At 47.6% G+C, this 18,277-nt stretch overlaps 1 long non-coding RNA gene across 1 annotated transcript; it reads left to right on the forward strand.

The window, feature by feature from the left end:
• Positions 1-13,487: 13,487 nt before the first annotated feature.
• LOC122466438 lies at positions 13,488-15,644 on the forward strand. The gene is made up of 3 exons (XR_006291917.1): positions 13,488-13,626; positions 14,414-14,558; positions 15,293-15,644. It is a non-coding gene; the product is annotated as an uncharacterized LOC122466438 (long non-coding RNA).
• Positions 15,645-18,277: the final 2,633 nt, after the last annotated feature.

Here is an 18,277-nt window from a genome sequence, read left to right on the forward strand (position 1 = left end):
GGGTTAGTGGTTCTGTTGTGTGGTATGTGGTTGCTGGTGAGTATTCGCTTCAGGTTTTGGGGCTGTCTGTAGGCAAGGACTGGCCTGTCTCCCGAGATTTGTGAGAGTGTTGGGTCATCCTTCAGGATAGGTTGTAGATCCTTGATAATGCGTTGGAGGGGTTTTAGTTGGGGGCTGAAGGTGACGGCTAGTGGCGTTCTGTTATTTTCTTTGTTAGGCCTGTCCTGTAGTAGGTGACTTCTGGGAACTCTTCTGGCTCTATCAATCTGTTTCTTCACTTCTGCAGGTGGGTATTGTAGTTGTAAGAATGCTTGATAGAGATCTTGTAGGTGTTTGTCTCTGTCTGAGGGGTTGGAGCAAATGCAGTTGTATCGCAGAGCTTGGCTGTAGACAATGGATCGTGTGGTGTGGTCAGGGTGAAAGCTGGAGGCATGTAGGTAGGAATAGCGGTCAGTAGGTTTCCGGTATAGGATGGTGTTTATGTGACCATCGTTTATTTGCACTGTAGTGTCCAGGAAGTGGATCTCTTGTGTGGACTGGACCAGGCTGAGGTTGATGGTGGGATGGAAATTGTTGAAATCATGGTGGAATTCCTCAAGGGCTTCTTTTCCATGGGTCCAGATGATGAAGATGTCATCAATATAGCGCAAGTAGAGTAGGGGCATTAGGGGACGAGAGCTGAGGAAGCGTTGTTCTAAGTCAGCCATAAAAATGTTGGCATACTGTGGGGCCATGCGGGTACCCATAGCAGTGCCGCTGATTTGAAGGTATACATTGTCCCCAAATGTGAAATAGTTATGGGTAAGGACAAAGTCACAAAGTTCAGCCACCAGGTTAGCCGTGACATTATCGGGGATAGTGTTCTTGACGGCTTGTAGTCCATCTTTGTGTGGAATGTTGGTGTAGAGGGCTTCTACATCCATAGTGGCCAGGATGGTGTTATCAGGAAGATCACCGATGGATTGTAGTTTCCTGAGGAAGTCAGTGGTGTCTCGAAGGTAGCTGGGAGTGCTGGTAGCGTAGGGCCTGACGAGGGAGTCTACATAGCCAGACAATCCTGCTGTAAGGGTGCCAATGCCTGAGATGATGGGGTGCCCAGGATTTCCAGGTTTATGGATCTTGGGTAGTAGATAGAATATCCCAGGTCGGGGTTCCAGGGGTGTGTCTGTGCGGATTTGATCTTGTGCTTTTTCAGGGAGTTTCTTGAGCAAATGCTGTAGTTTCTTTTGGTAACTCTCAGTGAGATCAGAGGGTAATGGCTTGTAGAAAGTGGTGTTGGAGAGCTGCCGAGCAGCCTCTTGTTCATATTCCGACCTATTCATGATGACAACAGCACCTCCTTTGTCAGCCTTTTTGATTATGATGTCAGAGTTGTTTCTGAGGCTGTGGATGGCATTGTGTTCTGCACTGCTGAGGTTGTGGGGCAAGTGATGCTGCTTTTCCACAATTTCAGCCCGTGCACATCGGCGGAAGCACTCTATGTAGAAGTCCAGTCTGCTGTCTCGACCTTCAGGAGGAGTCCACCTAGAATCCTTCTTTTTGTAGTGTTGGTAGGGAGGTCTCTGTGGATTAGTATGTTGTTCAGAGGTGTGTTGGAAATATTCCTTGAGTCGGAGACGTCAAAAATAGGATTCTAGGTCACCACAGAACTGTATCATGTTCGTGGGGGTGGAGGGGCAGAAGGAGAGGCCCCGAGATAGGACAGCTGCTTCTGCTGGGCTAAGAGTATAGTTGGATAGGTTAACAATATTGCTGGGTGGGTTGAGGGAACCATTGCTGTGGCCCCTTGTGGCATGTAGTAGTTTAGAAAGTTTAGTGTCCTTTTTCTTTTGTAGAGAAGCAAAGTGTGTGTTGTAAATGACTTGTCTAGTTTTAGTAAAGTCCAGCCACAAGGAAGTTTGTGGGGAAGGTTGGTTTTTTATGAGAGTATCCATTTTTGAGAGCTCATTCTTTATCTTTCCCTGTTTGCTCTAGAGGATGTTGATCAGGTGGTTCTGCAGTTTCTTTGAGAGCGTGTGGCACAAGCTGTCAGCATAGTCTGTGTAGTATGTAGATTGTAATGGATTTTTTACCTTCAGTCCTTTTGGTACGATGTCCATCTGTTTGCATTTGGAGAGGAAGATGATGTCTGTCTGTATCTGTACAAGTTTTTTCATGCAGTTGATAGATTTCCACTCCATACGGCTAAATGCAGTGCCTTGCATAATGACAGGTTTCAGAGTAACAGCCGTGTTAGTCTGTATTGCTGGGCAATCTAGACAAATTACCATTACTACGGTGCACTTTCCAAGGCAGACAGCCTCTCATTTGCTCTATAGGGAACATGGCATGCTGGGGCTGCAGAGCCCTTGTGGGGTGCATGACATAGCTTAAACAAGCAATTGAATGGGTATGGGGAAGAGGATGCAGGAGAATGGGTTAGAGCACTAGGGAGGCAGAGCCTAGGGACCAGGCCTCCTGCCCGCTGAATGACTGTATAGGAGCGGGGGGTTCTGCTCCAGCCCTAGATCACAGCTACAGGCCCAGTGCTGCTCTTGCAGGAGACAAGTGGCTCCTATTGACCTGGGTGGAATAGGCACTCATTACTGGGGCGTGAGGGGGCGGGGGGAGAGGGGAGATAGATCCCTGGTGTCTCAAGCAGCTGCTATTCCAGGAGGGGTAGGAAGTGCACCCAACTCCACTCAGATGTATCCTTAGTCCCACAGGATTTCCTTTGCAAGTAATACTGCTCAGCAGTTCCCCAGCCCATCTTCTCTTCAAAAGGCCCTACAGAGCACCCACCCCCAGAGCCCTGGGGGAGCTAGGCGGCTGCAGAGCACGTGTCTCCACCTCCACTCCCACCCCTCACACATTCTCCTCATCTCCCTCTACCGAGCAAACCCTAGAGTATCAGACACCAGCCATTGCTCCCGCAGCATCTCCTCCTGGGCTCCCATTACACGCTTTCAGACAAGGAGCTGCCAAACCTCCGGTCCTGGAGCAGCAATGGTGAGGGCAGGCTCCAACTCTTCACACCCAAAACCAATTAATTGCTAATTTTGCTTTTTATACACACATCATGGTCTGAGGGCGGTAAAGCACCCCCGCCTCTCAGCGGGCAGAAAGTCACGCCCCCACCAGCAGGCTGCTCAGGAGGAAGCAGCCTCTTCCCCAGACCCCTGCTGAGGCACCTGCTGCAGAGAGAGCTGCCCGATGGCTGCTTCAGTGTCTCATAGGAGGCATCATTCATGTGCTCAGTCTCTTTCATCCAAGCCCCAAAGCACAGCATCTGCTCAGGGAGACAATCTATTGCATTTGGACGCCCCCTGCTGTCAATTTATCGGTAAACTGCCCAGAGCAGGAACTTAAGGCCTGAGTACTATGGTGATAGGCACTATAGACACTGAGATGAGATGGACAGAGGTTGTACATACTCCCCAAGGAATGATTCCCAAATCATGCAGGGGGGATTGAGTACAGAAGGGGCCAGAGAGGTGGCAGGGGCAGAACTAAGGTACAATCAAAAATGCCTCTCCAGATTATGAACTCTATAGACCTCGCACTGGAAGTGCCCATGTGCCTGACAGGTAACAGCTGTACCAGTCATCTGGCACCATGCCCCTGCTGCCACTAGGACCCTACGCTCTCTAGTTCATATGTTTAATGGATTTGCCTGCCATCCAATGCCATGTTCCTGCTCCCCCTGGTCTATGCATGGCACTGGATTTCCCCACTGGCTGATGCTATGCCCCTGTTCCCACTAGTTCAGCTGTGGCACTGTATTTGCCAGGTCCCACTGCATGTCACTTGACCTTCAGGGCACAGGCTGAACTCCAGCCCCCCTCTGGCATCCCAACGTGTGAGCCCTTTACCTGTAATAACCCACAATGAAGGGAGCAGTAAAACTGTCTGTGGTAGAACAGGTGAGAACTTGCTGGGAGACTCATAGACTTTAGACTTTAAGGTCAGAAGGGACCATTATGATCATCTAGTCTGACCTCCTGCACAACGCAGGACACAGAATCTCACCCACTCACTCCTGTAACAAACCTCCAACCTGTGTCTGAGCTATTGAAGTCCTCAAATCGTGGTTTAAAGACTTCGAGGTGCAGAGAATCCTCCAGCAAGTGACCCGTGCCCCACGCTGTAGAGGAAGACGAAAAACCTCCAGGGCCTCTGCCAATCTGCCCTGCAGGAAAATTCCTTCCCGACCCCAAATATGGCGATCAGCTAAACCCTGAGCATGTGGGCAAGACTCACCAGCCAGACACCCAGGAAAGAATTCTCTGTAGTAACTCAGATCCCACCCCATCTAACATCCCATCACAGGCCATTGGTCATATCTGCCGCTAATAGTTGAAGATCAATTAATTGCCAAAATTAGGCTATCCCATCATATCATCCCTTCCATAAACTTATCAAGCTTAGTCTTGAAGCCAGATATGTCTTTTGCCCCCACTGCTTCCCTTGGAAGGCTGTTCCAGAACTTCATTCCTCTGATGGTTAGAAACCTTTGTCTAATTTCAAGTCTAAACTTCCTGATGGCCAGTTTATATACATTGATTCTTGTATCCACGTTGGTAATGAGCTTAAATAATTCTTCTCCCTCCATGGTATTTATCTCTCTGATATATTTATAGAGTGCAATCATATCTCCCCTCAGCCTTCTTTTGGTTAGGCTAAACAAGCCAAACTCTTTGAGTCTCCTTTCAAAAGGCAGGTTTTCCATTCCTCGGATCATCCTAGTAGCCCTTCTCTGTACCTGTTCCAGTTTGAATTCATCTTTCTTAAACATGGGAGACCAAAACTGCACACAGTATTCCAGATGAGGTCTCACCAGTGCCTTGTATAAGGATACTAACACCTCCTTATCTCTACTGGAAATACCTCGCCTGATGCATCCCAAGACCGCATTAGCTTTTTTTATGGCCATATCACAATGTCAGCTCATAGTGATCCTGTGATCAACCAGTACTCTGAGGTCCTTCTCCTCTGTTACTTCCAAGTGATGCGTCCCCAGTTTATATCAAAAATTCTTGCTATTAATCCCTAAATGCATGACCTTGCACTTTTCACTATTAAATTTCATCCTATTACTATTACTCCAGTTTACAAGGTTATCCAGATCTTCCTCTATGATATCCTCGTCCTTCTCTGTATTGACAATACCTCCCAGCTTTGTGTCATCTGCAAACTTTATTAGCACATTCCCAGTTTTTGTGCCAAGGTCAGTAATAAAAAGATTAAATAAGATTGGTCCCAAAACCGATCCCTGAGGAACTCCACTAGTAACCTCCTTCCAGCCTGACAGTTCACCTTTCAGTGTGACCCGTTGTAGTCTCCCCTTTAACCAGTTCCTTATGCACCTTTCAGTTTTCATATTGATCCCCACCTTTTCCAGTTTAGCTAATAATTCCCCATGTAGAACCGTATCAAATGTGTTACTGAAATCGAGGTAAATTAGATCCACTGCATTTCCTTTGTCTAAAAATTCTGTTACCTTCTCAAAGAAGGGGATCAGGTTGGTTTGACATGATCTACCTTTTGTAAAACCATGTTGTATTTTGTCCCATTACCATTGACCTCAATGTCCTTAACTACTTTCTCTTTCAAAATTTTTTCCAAGACCTTGCTTACTACAGATGTCAAACCAGCAGGCCTGTAGTTACCCGGATCACCCTTTTTCTCCTTTCTTAAAAATAGGAACTATGTTAGCAATTCTCCAGTCATACGGTACAAGCCCTGAGCTTACAGATTCCTTAAAATTTTTTGCTAATGGGCTTCAATTTCACGTGCCAGTTCCTTTAATATTCTTGGATGAAGATTATCTGGGCCCCCCGATTTAGTCCCATTAAGCTGTTCAAGTTTGGCTTCTACCTTGGATGTGGTAATATCTATCTCTATATATATCCTCCTTCCCATTTGTTGTCCTACCATTATCCCTAAGCTGCTCATTAGCCTCATTAAAGATTGAGGCAAAGTAGTTGTTTAGATATTGGGCCATGCCTAAATTATCCTTAACCTCCACTCCATCCTCAGTGTTTAGTGGTCCCACTTCTTCTTTCTTTGTTTTCTTCTTATTTATATGGCTATAAAACCTTTTACTATTGGTGTTAATTCCCTTTGCAAGGTCCAATTCTCACTTTATCTCTTCATGTTCTGACCTCAATAAGCTAGCTTTCCTTGCTGATCCCTCCCATCTTCCACTCCCTGTATGCTTTCTGCTTTTTATTAAATCACCTGAGATGCTTCAGCTTGGTCTACAACTCCTGCCTATGAGTTTTTTCCCCTTTCTTGGGATGCAGGCTTCTGATAGTTTCTGCAACTTTGACTTGAAGTAATTCGAGGCCTCCTCCGCCTTTAGATCCACACGTTCTTCAGTCCAATCCATTTCCCGAACTAATTTCCTTAATTTATTAAAGTTAACTCTTTTGAAATCAAAAACCCTAGTCACAGATCTATTTTTGTTTATCCTTCCATTTAGTTTGAACTGAATTCGCTCATGATCACTCGAACGAAGGTTGTCCCCTACAACCATTTCTTCTATGAGGTCCTCACTACTCACCAAAACCAAATCTAAAATGACATCTCCTCTTGTTGGTTCAGCAACTACTTGGTGAAGTAGTTGAGCCCTATTATTATTACTAGCACTTGTCCTCCAGTCTATATCTGGGAAGTTAAAGTCTCCCATGATCACACAATTCCCATTAGTATTTACTTCATTAAAAACATTAAAGAGGTCTCTATCCATATCCAGATCGGATCCCGGTAGTCTATAGCACACCCCAAGCACTATCCCAGGGGAGGCTCTAGTAGATTTCTTCCCCAATGTGATTTTAACGGAGACAGACTCGGTCTTATCCATTCCATCACTTCTCATTTCTTTACAGTCTACCTCATCACTAGTCTCTAAGGTGCCACAAGTACTCCTTTTCTTTTTACCTCATCACTGATATACAATGCTACTCCACCACCTTTGCCTTTATTTCTGTCTTTCCTAAACAGCACATACTCTTCAATGCCTGTAATCCAGTCATGACTACTATTCCACCATGTTTCTGTTATCCCTTTAATATCTGGTTTCACTTCCTGCACCAGTAGCTCTAGTTCCTCCATTTTGTTACCTAGGCTCCTCCCATTAGTGTACAAACATCTTAATTTTTGCTGTTTGGCCTCACTCACATCCTTTACCCGATTCGGCACAGACCTTCTACTGCCAGTATCACCTATTAGACTGATATGTACACTACCCTTCCTCCTTATGTCCATTCTTACTTTGTTTTCTTCCCTCTCAATGTTAAAATCCGGCGTGGAGATTTCTTGGACATCTCCCAACCATCTCCCCCAAATTCCTAGTTTAAAGCTCTCTTGATCAGTTGTGCCATCCTCCATCCTAGAAGTCTATTTCCCTCCTTACTCAGGTGAAGTCCATCCCAAGAGAACAGTCCTCTATCCATGAATGCTTCCCAGTGGCCATACATCCCAAAGACCTCCTTATAGCACCACCGCCTGAGCCATCTGTTGAGCATCATAATCTTGTCACACCTTTGTTGCTCTTCTCTAGGAACAGGCAGAATCCCACTGAAGATCACTTGAGCCTCGATTTCCTTAAGTGTCTTCCCCAGCCTGGCATAGTCTCCCTTGATACGTTCCAGCGAGAATCTAGCTGTATCATTTGTTCCCACATGAAGGGCAATCAGTGGATTCTTTCCTGCTCCCGTTAGGATCCTCTTCAGCCTCAGGTTCACATCCCATATCTTAGCACCCAGCAAACAGCACACCCTTCTGTTCTCTGGATCAGTTCTGGTTACAGGCCTGTCTATTCTTCTCAGTAAGGAGTCCCCAATCACATAGACCTGCCTTTTCCTGGTGATGGTGCGATTCTGCAGTCTATCCCCTGTTCCCTCTGGCTGCAAGTCCCCTCGATTCCTATTGTCCCTTGCAATCCTCTGCAATCCATCCCGTATCCTCCTGGGGCTCATATTTGGTGTTTTCTCCATTGACTCTTGCCCTCTTCCTATAGGACTAGTTGCTCTTCTCTTCTTCCTTGCCCTCTCACCTTCAGTGACACCTGCTGTGCCCTTCTTCATTTTCCGACTCCGCAAATCTGTTCCTGAGTTCTGTTTCTCCTTCACTAGCCCGTCTTTTCCTCTCCCTGATTCTCTTGGTCACATGCCTCCACTGTTCACTTTCCTCACCCAGCAGTCTCCCCTCAGAGTTCTTTGGTCCTGCTTCCATCTGCAAGTCTGAGCTTTTCTCTTCGGCCTCCTCATGTCTTTGCTCCATCATCTGCTCAAACCCCCTTCTAAACTCAACCAGAGTTTCAACCTGCATCTCCAATCCTCGGATCTTTTCTTCCATCAGCTCTATCAGGCGGTACTTCATGCAGACGAAACTCTTTTCAGGTACCCCCTCCAGGATCATGTACATGCCGCAGCTTCCACATCCAGTCATCTTCATTGTGTCTTCCACTGCTTGGGTCACTACCACTGCTGCCTCTGTATCTGTCATAGCCTTCTCACCTAAGTCCTGTTAGTCCAAGAAACACAAACCAAACCAAAACACCACCACCCACAGCAAAACAAACCCCCAACGAGCACCAAAACACTGCCAGAACACCACACACTCCCTTCACTAGCCTGTCTGTTCCTCTGCCTGGTTCTCTTAGTCTTCTCCCCAAACTCCCCTGTTTACAGCTCTGATTGCTGGTTTCTATGGCTCTGCCTGACTGGCTGGCTACCTTTATAGGACCCCTAGTCAGAGAAGCTCCGCACCCTAATCAGGGCTCAGCTTCTCTCCCAGCACACTGCCTCTACCAGCCTCTATAAATACCAATACAAATACAAATACACAGAGGCTGGGCTGTCAGGCACAGCAGCTCAGCTTCCTCTGCCATGGAAAGGGGAAAAAGAGGAGCACCTCCTGATGAGTCTCCTACTGCCATTCATTGCTCTCCAAGCCCCTCATGAAGCAGTTTCCACACCGCTCTGGAGGCCTGGGGTTTAGCACAGACTCCAGCCCCTCCAGCTCCTTTATTTCTGCCACTGCCCAATGACTCACACTTATAATCTAGTCACGCTGTTCCTTGCCCTCCTGCTGTGCCCCTTGTGCCCTGCTGTCCCTACCCCAAGTCCTACACCCAGCAACATGGCCTAGCCTCGCATGGTGCACGGCTGTGTGGGACAGTCCAGAGAGGAATGATGAAAAACTCCAAGCACTTTCAGCAACAGAAGCAGAGACCTGGAGTGTTTACTGAGCAGGCCAGGCTTGGGCAGATCAGTTTTCACAGGATCCCACCTGCTTTTTTCCTCTCAAATTTCTTCACCATTGCTAGCACAGTCCTACCTGTGAAACTGAGTCCTTCCCTCCTGGATGGCGAAGGCAAGGAAAGAGCATCTGGGCCCCATGATAATGGAGATCATCATCGCCTCCTTCAAAGGCGACTCTCACCCATCCTGAAAAATGCCAAAGAAGAAGACTAGATTTGACCCCAGCAATCTCATCCACTGCCCCTGTTTCCAACCTCTCCTTTGTAGGCATGGTCATTGAGAACATGCAGCATCCACTCTCCAAGGGGACCTTTCTTCTTCCAGTAGCCTGGATCTTGCTGGAGGATTCTCCGCACCTTGAAGTCTTTAAACCATTATTTGAGGACTTCAATAGCTCAGATGTAAGTTAGGGGTTTGTTACAGGATTGGGTGGGTGAGATTCCATGGCCTGTGTTGTGCAGGAGGTCAGACTAGACGATCATAATGGTCCCTTCTGACCTTAAAGTCTATGATTCTATGATCTCTCTCTGTCAGGTTTCAGACCAGGATATGGCATAGTGATAGCCCTGCTGGAGCCAATGGACACCTTTCCACTGGCCTTGGACAGGAGACAAACTTTTATGCTGAGGACACTAAACTGGTCAGTGGCTTTCTGCACTGTCAAACATATGAGACCGTGCAAAAATGAATGGGGCTGCCCTGCACTAGCTTCACCCAGTCATTTCAGACTGAGGGCTCCCATCTGCCCCACGCCAACGCCAGAGGCTTGTCTGTAAGTGCCTGAGCCGAGGTCTGCTCTGATGCTGGTTGCAGTCCTGGAGGTTTTACATTCCCTCGACTCCAGTACAGAGCTAGGAAATTGAGGTTGAGCTTTTGCTAGTTTGGAAGCTGGGTCCGAGGTGAGGGGAGGCAGAGGGCTGCATGGGGCTGACATGGAGCAGAGGGTGGCCGTGGGAGTGAACTGCAGCACACGCCTCAGCAGGCACATAGGCAGAGCTGAGCTCCGCTGCGCTGCGGTAGATTGATAGGTGTCTGGAGGAAAATGTCCTGCTGATAGCCTGAGAGCAATACGCAAACAGGGAGAAATGACAGCTGCTCCTGTAGCTTTTCCATCATCTCTGCCGATAGCAGCCACCCTGCCTGCAGCCCTGCGATTGATGCGCCTCCGAGGACTCTCATAGCGTGGATGCCACTATCAGAAAGGATAAAAGAAATGCTACGTGGAACCCAGAGGAGAGTTCAGATCCTTATCAGGAACAAAAAGGACATCAATCTGGTGCCAGCACAGGCCTGTCAGACACAACCTGCACACTCAGCTAGCTCAGCAAGCGGGGCCAGGGATATTTCCATCGCCACAAGGGAATTGTGCCCCTCAGGGGCAGCTCTTCCTGCAGCCATGCTATTCCACCCCCACCTGAGGGCTGGCAATGCACCTCAGGCCTGTCCTACAACAGCCATTTCCCTGCCCTCTGATCCACCCTCTCAGCTCCATGATCCTTTCAGCTAAGGACAAGACTACTTTGAACAGCACCAGCAGAGGTGAGATGGCAACCTAAGCTAGCAGGATGGCTTCTGAATCAGGATTGAGGTACATTGGCAGAGCTGGGGGACGCCAGGCAGAACTGGAAGAGCAGGTGGGGGCTGCTGCCCATCTGCTGACTCCAGTGAGCATTTTGTGATTGCAGCTGGAGCTGGTGATTCAATTTTTGTCAGACTGCTGGATGTGTTAGAAACAGAACTGGGAGGGGGGCAGTCAGGGAGTTTTGTTGCTGTCTACATATGTGAGCTAATTCAATGCCCCCCAAGAGCTTCTGGAGACTTGGAGTATGTCTACACAGCAAGTGCTCTGCATGGAGTAACATACCCAGACCAGCTTGTATCCAGCTAGTGCAGATAACAATAACAGTGAAGACTTCATAGTGTATCATACAAGCCTGGCACAGAGCCTGGGTCCATACTGGGCTTGCTAGCTCACTCTGAAGTCTGCGCTGTACTACTTTACTATCGGGATTCAAGGTAGCTCAGGTAGGCTAACCTGTCCACAGCTTTTGCTGCGTAGATATACCCTGGGTCTCTTGTGAGCTCCAGCCAAACACTGGCCAGGGACCTTCCTGCTTCTTGGACACGTCCCAGACATTTAAGAGGCAGTCCTACTAGCAGGTGTGCCCAGGACTGAAGATCTGCCTGCTGCCCAGTCAGCAGGAAGAAGTTGCAGCCAGGGTCACCAGGAAGGAAATGGAGCAAACAAGCATGCAGCTTGTTAATTTGTCTCTAACAATGTGTTAATGAGAGTAACCCCGTGCCTGCCTCCCCTGTGCTGCTCTACTTATCCACGTCCCACTAAGCACTGTGTGCTAACACAGCAGGCAGGTGTAGCCCCCAGCAAGGACCCCTGGTAGTCACAATCAAAGGGCACTGACCCCTGTAGGGCCCCCATCCCTACAGTGAGTGAAAGGGCTCTGGGCCCAGACTGTGCAGCTCAGCTGCTTCTGGCTACGCTAATGGTTTGTGGAATTTCATCGCCACCTGCAGATTTTAAAACGAGCATCAGAGTGTGGTGTTATAACAAATGCCAGCAGCAACATCCCTGATGCACTGCCACTTGCTGCCTGAGCCCAGAGAGGGAGAGAAGGCTCCCCAAACGGGGTACAGCAGGCTGCATGTCAAAAGAATCCAGCCCCTACTTTCTAGAGCTCCCTACCACCATTCATGAACATCATTTGTCCAATTATATTATGGACTGTATACTTGCCATAGAAATGCAGCTACCTCTGGGGTGGAACTTGGCAGCCATTTAATAACTGCCCATCAATATTATACAACATTTTAAAACAGGAAGTAAAATAATATTATATCTAATGAACACTGCTCAGGGGAGTCAGGGAGGCAGAATAGAATTACCCGAGTTGGAATTTGGCCAGAACATAGAATTAATGCTTTGATTCTTACAAACAGCACCATGGGCTATTTAGCAAGCAGGATTTCATTTAAGCCTTGTTTAAAAAAAAACAAACCAACACTCTGGGACACTAGGGTTAGTGCTGTCCCAGAAGAAACAGCATTCCCTGCTGAATTCCCAGTACCACTTCCTGCAGCGTCTGGTCATTCTTCATAGATCTCTCATCCACACACCTAGCCTGATTCTGCTCTGCTTGTGATCAAACAAGACCACAGCCTGAGATGGTACAGCTGTTTGCAAGTTTGATTGACCAAAGTCAGCCCCAGATACTTCCCATCACTGCTCATTCACAGTCACCAAACAGAAACACAAGCCGCCTCCAGGTGGTGCCATGAGCTTGGTGATGTTGAAGCCATGGGATTGTACCAGCCATGCTTAGCAAATACAGATAAGGTCCCTGCCCTGAGGAAAGGACAGATGTAGAACTTTAATGTGGTGTTGTATGCTGCAGTATTCCTTCAATAGAAATTTAGGCTATATTTTTTTTAAAAGTTAGCTCCACACAAAGGTGAGTAAAATACCAGGGCTCTAGATAGTTCATATTCTATCTCTTTAAATCTGACACTCTCTGTTTCCAGATCAATAGTTCAGGTGACCACAAAGCACTCTGCTGTAGGGGTTTGAGCTGGGAGATCTGTGAATGTGTAACCCTTCTAGTTAAACTCTCCTTGTTATGATGATCTGTAGAGATGATGTAAAGCTTAAACAGCAATTATAAACTATGACTTTAGAAAAGTGAGGGTTTTTTTGGTTTCAGCAAAAAAGCTTCAGCACAAAATTCCAGAAAGGAAAATGTTCTGACTGAATTTAGTGCTCTGAAAAGTATGAAGCAAATACTAATGGAAACAATTGTAACTTGTTTAAAACTGAAGTCTAGTAACAGTTTTAGATGAAATTTTAAGGAAATTGCTTTGTGGTCATTTAAATCGGCGTTAAAGTCACTGCAGCTGGTACATGTAGTCACTGGAGAATGCTGGCGACATTTATGCATCACCTGTGGAATAGCATTTGCCTTTGTAACTTCCTTTTGTGTTAATACTTCAACTAATTTAGAATTGCTGTAATTATGTTTAGCAGTCTGGGGCAGTGCTTTGCTGCAGGGTTTCAGCTCCCTGTAATATTTCCATAGCGAGCTAGGTTGACTTTGAATCTACAGATATATTAACAGAACTCACCTGATCATACAAGGCCTGGTCTGCAAGTGCAATGCAGACAGTGCTTGCGAAGGGGCTAGTGAGAAGGGTGGGGAGACAAGCAGAAACAATGGGAAGGGATCAGAGTACAAGGGACGTGTGGGATTCAGGACAGAGAGCTTGAAGTTTGATGTCAGCTACGCACTGTGGAAACGCAGATGGTGTTGCCAACTCTCACGATATTTGGAGTCTTTTCTGAAGCCCCAGATGCTGTGGGTATGTGCATGTGAGAATCTGGTTTTTTTTGTTGTTGTTGTTTTTAATGAAAGCTAAGTTTCTAGCCCTCATGGTTGTGGCTGCGGAGAAAAGCTTGAAAATATGACCTGAGTGAGTGTACTCTGGAGACTCAGAAACCAGAAGGTAAATCATAAAAACTCAACTCCTTGATCATTATTTTTAAGCCAACCTGAGGAATTCAGGGTGCCTAATGCCCTGTCTTTTTAGTGCTTAGTATTGGTAATACTGGATACCTACTGGCTGCCTGCAAAGATTCTGAGCAGTATATCCTGTTCTAAGAAGAACTATACCTAGAATCCCCACTAAAGGGTGCACCATATTGCTACACTGTGCTGATACCATTTTTCAGAAGGGTGTAGTTTTCCAATGCAGAGAGCAGTTTGTGTCTGTCTGTTGTTTACTTCTACAAATATTTGTCTAGCATCATCATCTGCCTGGGAAGCACTCAGCCCTGGCAGGGGTCTGTAACATCCTTTCCTGGGTGTACTTAAAAGGCTGCACAAAGCGCATGTCTGACATCACCACAGAATCAGCCCTGGTCCCAACAGCTTTCCTAGCCCCGCCAGCCCTCTACCTTACCAACAGGGCCAGGCACACCAACTCCATCTGGATCTAACAATTCTGTGACTGGGGGATGGGGACCACTTCCTACTCAGCGTTACCATCAGAGATAGGAGTGTATCTTTCCTGTTTCTGCAACCCACACAGCATGCGAGTGTTGCTAATATGAGAGGCTTATTCCCACCATTCCCTAGTGCTTTCTCCCCCATGCACAGACCCCCTGTCAGAGGGGAGAGCCTGGTTCGCTGGAGCTTAGGGCTTTTCTGGAGAAGAGTGCCCTGCCTGTTTGCTCTTCACTTTGCCTGTTCTAAACCCTGACAGCTGATCTCCATCTGTAAGTGGGCTGTGAGCCACTGGCAGGTAATTGCTAAAGCAAGCAGGACATTAATTGGAATGGCTGCAGCCAGGGATGTGCTCTCAGTTAGTCTTGGCTCTGCAGCAGTCTGTGTGGAAGAAACAAACCCATAGGGGTCAGAATCCAATTTTCCATTGTGTTGTCTCTGCTGCCCCTAGAAAACCCAGCTGAGACCCTAAGTTTCCTGAGAAGAGGAAGAGACCTGGGAGAGTGGTGCTAATGAGTTTGTGTTTCAGCCAGGGTGGCCTGCATACAAATCTTCTTTAGATCATTCATGGGTGAAATGAGTTTACTGGGTCTTAGCCTGGTTTCTAGTATAACTGTGTGAATCACAGATTGACTTAATTGGAAGCCATTGCTCAGGCAACACCTGAGATTGGAATAATGGCAGGGCTGCAGGTCAGGCTTGACAAGCTTTAGCAGAGCTGGGTGGGGAGTCCAGGGCTAGAATAGCAGATGTGTTGTCGGACACGAGTAATGGACATTGGCAAAGTTGTGGGGGGATGCCTGGGACCAAAATAGCAGCGTGTGTGCTGTGGGTCAGGATTCAGTCATGTTGGCAGAGCTTGGCAAGGGTTTTACACAGCACCTAGGGCCTATCTCATGCCTTCCCTTTTATAACCATACATTCCCACTGCTGTCCATACAACAAACTGGAAAGCTGTTGGAGGGGGGATAAGGTGGGTTGCTTTGCTCCTCTGTCATTTTGTTGCTGTTAATCCCAATTTTCCCCTCCCAGATGGTAGCGCCGGTTATGCAGGATTCAAAGCACATGCAAAATCACTCAGTTGCTGGGGAGGAACCTGGAGCTGTGGCCACAGCAGCTTGTTGGCTGCAAATCAGATCAGAAGGAAACAGGTTATTTGCTATAGCTTGTCTGGAATAGAAACTAAATTAGCAGGGCTGCCGCTGCTGTGAGACAACCAGAGTATGGCCAGCAGCAGGCAGCATGCCTGGCCCAAACCTCTCCTCCCAGGCTAAGGCCAAGGAACGCGAGGGTCCTCTCCTAAAGAGACAGAGTCCTCATGCCCCCTTTCCTGCCTTGCATCCTTCAGACATTCCAGGCTGAGATCTACAGTAAGAAGAAGAGTCAAGATTGGCAATGCCTGGAGTTGCGGGGAGATTAAAGCTACGTTAAATGCAAATATTCCTTGAGTTATTCCTGGGAGCTGCCTAATGATCTGTGGGGAAATTGTTTAATCAAGGCCTTTATGATAAATGGTGCAGAAAAGCTTCTACTATTGCCAATACAGGGCTTGAGAAGAGATGGGAGGATGGGGGGCATAACCTGCCTGGGGTATAAGTCTCTGGGGCTTAGCTCAAACTGTGGTTGGGCTACAAATGGAACAAGTTTGCCGGGTCTCAGCCTAGTCTCCGGTGTACATTTGTCTGCCCTCCAAATCCACTATGAAATTTAGTGTAACTGGCATTTACCCAGAAGAAGCCCATGACTGGCATAGACGAAGGTGTTGCAGGTCAGGACTGAGGTGCCTCAGAAAAGCTTCACGTGGGGACCCAGAACTGGAGCAGCAGGGTGTACAGTGGATCAGGGTTGAGGGCTATGTAGGAAGGGCCCAGCTGGAACAGCAAGCAGGTGTTTGAGTAGAGCTGAGTGTGGGGAGCCTAGGGCTGGAATGGTTGAGCCCCAGGTGCAGGTCAGGATTGAGGTGCATTGGCAGAGCTGTTCATGGAAAGCTTATGCTGAGCCTGTCTGCATTGTACCTGGCTCCTGCTCCCCCATTAGTGTCTCACTCTCACAAAATTAAATTTAAAAGAATGGTGTAAACAGCAAGAAGGTAAATTGCTTCCACAACATAGAAGAGAGAGGTGAATGTGTCAGTGGATGTCTGTGCATGTGCACCAGGTAGGAGTGTACACAGGGGGAAAAGAGTGTGTATAGGACACATAACTATGCGTTCACAGGTTTGTTTGCCTGCATGCATGCAAACTGGTGTGTGTCTGAGGTGGAGGCTGACCTTACTCCAGCACCTGAGCTTGGCTCTCTCACAAGGGACAATGATTAGCAGCAGAAGCTCACATTGAGTGTGGGGGAATGGAGTGGGTGCTCTAGCATGGGGAGTCTGGGGGAGCTACTGAGACTCAGCGGGGGGGGCAGTTGGCTGCATGCTGGGATGGGGGGGGGGGTCCCTGCTGTTTGTGTCTCTCTCATTGGTTGTTCCCAGCCCCAACACAATCACCCTGGTTCATACGTGCTCCCCAGCCTGATCCCAGGCACCACAAAAGCCACTGCAGCCTCTCTGGGTCCCACTCTTGTCTCCTTCCCTGTCTCCATGCATGGTGCACACAATTTACAGGGAACATTGGTTCCCAGCATGTGTAATGAAACAATGCACAAGGATAGAAACATAGACCAGCCCCCATTGCAGGGGTGCTAGCCCCTACTACCACCCCCCACCCCAGGTCCACTGCCCCGATAACCAGTGTCCAGTCAGCATTCACAAAACCCAGCACAAGGACAAAAGCATTGCAGAGAAAACACATCCTAAAGCAATAAACAGTCTACCCCCAGCCACTGCTCTTCCACAGGGAGACCTTGGCAGGTTCCTGTCAGTCCCTTCCAGCAGGGTTACTCTCTTGATTACCATCTCATGTCAGTTTTTGGATCAAAATGAGGGACCCCTCAGCTACTTCAGGTTGACCCCTTACACCCAAGACCTTTCTTTGTCTGCTGGGCCTTTTTGAACCCAATCTGAGCCAGTATATGCAACTCTCCCCAGGAGATGGGACTTCTTTAGAGTTCTTTTAGCTCTCCTGGGATCTGCAGTAATTACCCCCCTCTACTTCTGATTCCTGGGAGAAGCTTGGTAACCCTCCCACTTGGAGCTAGAATACAATCCCCAGCTCCCAAAGGAACACATAACATTTATAGATACAGAAGATTGACTAATCCCTGGTCCCATCAGGTTTAGCACATCTCAATATAATAGTCCTTTGAAACTCGAAGTTCCGTGCTTCCAAGGTCCTGCAGCTGTCCTAGACTGCTCCAAAGCTGATGTTGTGCAGTTTGTTTAAGGTGGCATTTTAGGCTCTGTTTGACTCAGTCTGGGATTTGTACAAAAATGGAAACGTTTCCATTAACTCTTAAAAATTCCAGTGGAAATCAGAGATCAAGTATTTTAACATTCCTCTGCTGTGTGTGCGGTCGAGCATTGCAGCACTGGGCTAGCGCATGAGACTCAGAATGGGAAACCGGCTGGAAATAAATGAGAAACCTGAGCAATCTATTCTTCTTGTCCAAACTGAAAAAAATACCCCTGGGAAGCAGAAAGCAATGAGGAGGAGGAGTTCATTTAATATTTAAAGTCCCCTCTGTTTGAACAAGCTCAGAGTGAAGGCTGTTTTAAAACTATTCATGTGAGAAGGTCCCTGTCAAGGCTGATTCCCCTCTCTGGCACTTTGAGTGCAGAAGGTGGGGGCCCGCAAGGATTCTAAAAATTAATACTGGCCACTCCAGGCTTGTATTAAACTCCCAAGTTTACAGCTTCTCTCTGACCTTGGATGGGTAGATGCTACCACTACCCGAGTGCAAAAACCCCTTTGAGAACCCAGGAAGGCGCACATGGGAATTCTTTCCCATGGGGTACCCTCAAGCCCTTTCACACACCCACACCACTACCACCCCCGGAAGAGCTGAGAAAGAAAACAAAGGAAATCAGCTGTTGCTACCAGCTAATTAAACAACATGGGCACAACCTCTTAGGGC

This window comes from Chelonia mydas, chromosome 6, assembly GCF_015237465.2.
Source record: "Chelonia mydas isolate rCheMyd1 chromosome 6, rCheMyd1.pri.v2, whole genome shotgun sequence".
Classification (NCBI taxonomy): domain Eukaryota; kingdom Metazoa; phylum Chordata; order Testudines; family Cheloniidae; genus Chelonia; species Chelonia mydas.